The following is a 5,733-nucleotide window of genomic DNA, read 5'->3' as shown; positions in this document are numbered from 1 at the left end:
TTTTGTTTTTTGTTTTTTGAGTCAACTGAAAAACAATGCCTACATGGACTGGGGGAGGGGGGCAGATGAATCCCCCATGCATGAAGTAAATCAGATGACTTCTGAAGGACAGGGTTCTATCTTGGAGATCACATTTAGGACATTGACCTGAAGACTTCTGGAAGAGAGCAGGGAGGCAAATGAAAAAATATACATTCCAAAAGAAAAGAAAATTAGATCACATTTCTTCATTTCTCTGGGTTAAGCATGAGCAGGACCCCCTCAGAAAGTGTACTTTTCTGATATAGAAATCAGTGTGGAGGCTCCTGAACAAACTAAGACTTGAGGTTCCCTTTGGCCCAGCTATTCCCCTTCTTGTTGTCATCCTGAAAGAATTAAAGGCATCATACTACAGTGATTTATGCACATCCATGTTTATAGGAGCACAGATTGTAATAGCTAAATCTTGGAAACAGCCCTGATGCCCATCAACTGATAAATGGATAAGGAATATGTGTGTTTTTGTACAATGGATACAATTCTGCTTAAAGAAGGCCAAGCCTGAGACATTTATAGCTAAATGGATGCACTTTGAGACCATACTCTTAAGGGAAATAAATTGAACACACATGGGTAAATATTGAATTGTATCTCTGGTGTGAGAAACTGAAAGTGTAAATAAGGACCAGGATGTATAATAGACATTGTGAAATGGGAAGGAAATGTTTAAATGAAAAGAACTAGGAAGAACAGAGAGAGAAACAAAGGAAGGGAGGAAAAAGAAAATGAAAAAAGAAGGAAAATGGAAACAAAGGTTTGTAAATAAAGAAGGGAAGAGAGGTTGAAGAGATGGGAGGGGAAGGGAGAAAAATGAATAAAAGATTTATGTACAGGTACAAATTCCCTATGATGAATGAGATCATTGTGTATACCTAAAACATACCAGGAATCTTCTTTAAAAAAGATTACAGCAGATCAAGATACTTAATAGGTCAATGTAAAAGCCCACTTACCTTGTGGTCTGGATTAGGCTCAGCTAGCCCCCAGCTTGCTGGCATATTACTTATTTTCTGAGATCTTACTTAATTTATGAGTTAAAAATTTCATTAAAGAATTTCTAGAACATTCACATAACTGGCCAGCAGCAGAAACACTAGAAACTCTACTGATTTCAGTCTGGTGGCTACTTAAATCCCCAGAAATACTGATTGAGTTTTCCCACTTGGATTTACTTAAAGGACATGAAGTAGAGTGGCAGAAATGGAAGGAGTTTGCCAGTAGAAGAAACTGGGTCAGATAATATACATTTGGTTGTGCCCTGAAGTTCAATCATCAAAGATCTTACTACCGTCCTAGATTTAAAAATTCACACAAAATGTGGCTGAGAGGGATGATGGAAAGGGAGACAGATTGGAAGGAAACACTCCCCACTTCTGCCCAACAGAACCTTGGGGATCGGGGAAGCCTAAATCTATTTATTCAGGGAGGGAGGGAGGCAGAGACAGACAGAGAGAGACAGAGAGACAGAGACAGAGACAGAAACAGGCAAAGAGACAGAGACAGACAGAGGGAGACAGAGAGAGACACAGGTTCTACCCAGAACATGCCTGCAGATCCCCCAGCCCTCAGAGGAGAGGGCTGGAAGGTCACTGACCACACATGTGCTACGCTCGTGGTGGATTAATCCTGCTGCTCCTCCCTCACACCTTATTTTCTGCCCAGCCTGTAAGCTGCCCCTCTCCACCAGAGACAATGGACTAAAGATGTAAGCCAACACGAAGCTTGCCTTCACTCTGCCAGTGTAGTGTATTTGTCCCAGCAGCAAGAAAGTGACTAAGACAGAGTCTAATAATTTGGGAAATGATTCTTTGGCAAAATGAGAGTGCTTTCTTTGTTGCAGGACTTCTTAGCCCCTTTCATGTTTTCTATGACTCAATCAGTACATCATACAGAGAGATTTTTTTTTCTTTCTTTAGAACACAGACATGACCTTCTTCACAGTACTGCTGCCGTCTCCCGCAAATATTTTACTGTATGTAATGTTTGTCAAACATTACAAAATCTCGGGAGAGCTTGGCCCCTGGGTTAGATGACCCCAGCAGAGGACATAAAAGTATTCAATTCACCCTGTGGGAATCAAATGAAAATTCTTAGATTAATCTCCAGGTATAATTAAGCAACTACTATTTGTCAGTTACTAAGGTGGACACTGAAACTTACTCTCACTGTCCTCAGAAGATTTTTGAGTTCCTCAAAAATAGAAATTATAAATATAAATAGATTAGTAAACACATAAGTACTCCTTTTTTTACATTAGGAATGGAACCCATGGACTACACTGAGCTACTTCCCTAGCATCCCCACCCTTTTAAAAGTATTTTTATTTGAGACACAGGCTCCCTAAGTTGCCTGGGCTGGGCTCAGACTTGCAATCTTTCTGCCTCAGCCTCCCAGTGCTGTGATTACAGTGTACACCACAGTGTCCAGGTCACTAAGAATCTTTTCTATGCTAAGTGTTAAAAAGTACAGTAAGGCCTGTAAGGATCTCAGGGTCCTGAGTTCAAATTCACTTTGGGCATGAAGAGAGCCTTCTGCAGCACGCTTGCTCCTGTTCCTGGAAGGTGGGTAGAAGCAGTGGGTGGGACAGTTGCACATCTTACAGCGGGGCCACGAGGGCACACACGGAGGAGGTCCACCCTCAGCTAAAAGTTCCAGAGCAGAGAAGGAAGAAGCTGAAAAACCAACAAGGGGGCTGCAGTTGCACAGCTCTCAGACACCTGAGGCCTGTCATACACAAGCAGGCAATTATGTGGCTCCCTGTTCAGGGCAAGCATGGGGTGTGATCACAGAATTGTCATTATGTTGGTGTCACAGAGGCAGACCAGAGGTTCTGGCTGAGCTCTGGCCCCATTTCAAGAGCAATTTTTTTTCTGAAGTAAGCATTTATAGCTGACCCTATGTTTTATGTATATTTCATTTTATTTTTGCAATGATCATACCAATGCCCTTCCCAACTCTCGATCCTCTAAATTCACAGATTCTATGTCATAGATTTAGCCAATCAGCTTGCGAAAAAGTTTGCTCCTTTTTCCCCATTATTTCTGAAACTATCAGGTATAATAGCTATGTACATAGCATTTACATTGCTACAAATGTATAATAAATCTACTGCAACTGATTTAAAGTTTACATGAGAGACCGGGTTGCAGGTGAGTGGTAGGGCACTTGCCTCTCTTACTAGAGGCCATGGGTTCAGTCCCCAGCACAGCACAAAAAGAGAGAAGACAACATAAAGAGTGGGAGGAGGGCAATAGATGTAAATAGTACGACTTTAATACCAAACATCCTCAAATTTCAGTATCCACGGGAGTCTTCGACGAATATCTACACATGCCAAAGGATGATTGTATTCCCTGACAGAGAGAGATGTAGGGGTACAAGTGAACAGAGTGTTACTGTTTTTTCTGTTGTTGTTGTTGTTGTTGTTGTTTTTCTTTTAACGGGTAAAAGGAAGTGTTTGGTGAACCATTTTGAGCTTCTTGCCAGTGGACACCAGTGACAAAGGACACAGACATGTTCTAATCAAAGGTCCAGGTACTCCACTTGGCCAGCTCTACCCACTAAGTAAACATTCAAAAAATAAAATAATAAACTCATTCAACCAAGAAAGACAAGATGTGGATGGCAAGTGATTTGAAGATCTTCCTCACCCACTCTGGAGCATTCTTGGAACTTCAGTCCTAAAGAGTCACAGACATACTAAGGCCCAAGGGAAGGGGCCTCAGAAGCAGGTTAGTGGGAGCCCTTCTGGAGGAATTTTACTTCAAGGCTAAACACCCAGAGCTTTCCCCAGCCCACCTGGAGCTGTTCCGCAGGGAGCAGCAGAGCAACCTGGCCAGTAATAGGAGATGGACCCTCCACACTGATTTCAAATGTATGCATGCTATGCCCAACCCCTGGAGCCTGTTTGGTGGGTTGTTCTCCAGCCGACAAATGGGTACACAGGAGGAGCAAAGAGGAAAAGCTGTAGAAACCAGTCCCAAGCGATCCCAGCTCTGGCCATCCTGGTGGGCCTCGCCTGCCTCCTGTCTACAGCAGCCACTGAGCAAGGAAGAAGCAAACTTGGCTCAAGGACTCTTCCAAGTGAGGAGGAGGGAGAGAAAGGTGGGCCATGGCCACGCAGGGGGTGGGAGAGGGAGGGCCAGGTTGAGATCCCTCATGTAGTAGTCCAGTATTCAATTGAGTATTCCTTGCCTACTAAGCTTTGGGCCAGAAAAAATCAAATTTCTTTTTTTATATTTTATAAAATGTCATTTTGATTCTTCTCCTTAAAACTATAAAGACTACACACAATTTAGAAATGAGACTATACCCAACAATGGCCCAAGAATCATCTGTTCATTCCCTTTCTTTTGTCTGGACACTCAAAAAGATAATGTTGTCAGCTATGATTCTTGTTGTTTGTCACCTCACATTGTTTTTATCCATGTATTCACCAGAGTCTACTTTTCCTTCCCCAAAAACTCGAGACCCCTTCTTCACATACTGATACGCTACATCTCTAAGACCTGGCCGAAGCACTGGTATTCGGTGTGATGTTGTCTTTGGACTGACCTCCCCCATCTGGTATGTTTCATTGTCCCCTGACTGCCACATCTCGTTTGTTGCTAGAGAAAATACGGTGACTGGATTTTTTCCTTCTACCTGTCTCATGACAGTGTCCTGACCTGCTCGCCCAAGCAACTGCACGTGGTTCAGTGATCTTTCAAGAACTAAGCTGCTGGCCACTTCAGACTCTTGTCTTACAAACTGATGAAGCACCTGTAACACAGGTCTTCGAAAAAGCATGGCGCCTGTTTTCTTTATTTTCCACAATCTAATCTTTGGGTTCTTCTGCTCGCCTAACTCCTTCCTCTTTGCCCTGACGCACCAGTCTGTACCACCTCCAGCCCCAGATTTCAATTATTTTTAAATTTTACCACACTTGCAAACATAATAAAATATCTTAAGGATGGAACCCAAATCTAAACACCATATTTGTTTATGTTTTCTGTACACCCAATACACACAGCCTGAAGGTAACTTTAGATAAAGTGTTAAATAATCTTGTACAGGAAGCAAAGTTTTGTGACGTGAAATTTTCTACTTCCAGCAACCTGTTGGCCCTCAGAGAGCCTTGGAATTTGGAGCAGTTCAGATTTAAGATCTTTAGATTAGAGATGGTCAACCTACATTTACAAAAAATATGTTAGAAATTTCTTTTTCCTAGGCATAACACTAAGTATCACTTCCGGTGTCACACAGCCATATTGGAAAGGCTTCGCCTTCACAAGTTGTATTTAGATTTTGGAAGTCTGAGCTCTCTTTATACTCTAATTAACCTATGACTTAAAGAGATCATTATCCTGGCACATCCTGTTAGCAATAAAAGAAACAATGCAAAACCAAACTTGCTGGAAAAGTAAAATATCAGGCATTCCAACGTTATTTTTTCAGGCTCTTCTGCTGGCCTTCCAGCAGACCTCCCATTTCCACTGAGCCCTAGTTAAAAACCGCAGCTAGGATGGCTCCCAGCCACTCCTTACACACGTGGCCAGCCTCCGACCCACAGAGCCGAGCAGTTCTGGCAAAGGCCAGTGCCTGGTGTTGTGAGTGAACACAATCTGAAGGCCCCTTGACTAAAACGAGGTTCATTTGGATAGAATACGGAGAGGCATATTTGGTTGACACTCTCCCCTTTTTAAATGCAAGTGC

The 5,733-nt window shown here is 42.6% G+C and overlaps 1 pseudogene; it reads right to left on the bottom strand.

The window, feature by feature from the left end:
- Window positions 1–4,377: 4,377 nt before the first annotated feature.
- On the bottom strand, window positions 4,378–4,874 carry LOC101560760 (annotated as a pseudogene).
- Window positions 4,875–5,733: the final 859 nt, after the last annotated feature.

The sequence above is a fragment of the Octodon degus genome, unplaced genomic scaffold (assembly GCF_000260255.1).
Source record: "Octodon degus isolate 3935 unplaced genomic scaffold, OctDeg1.0 scaffold00096, whole genome shotgun sequence".
Taxonomy (NCBI): Eukaryota; Metazoa; Chordata; class Mammalia; order Rodentia; family Octodontidae; genus Octodon; species Octodon degus.
Note: the sequence above shows the minus strand (reverse complement) of the source record. Positions and strands in the feature narration are given on the sequence as shown.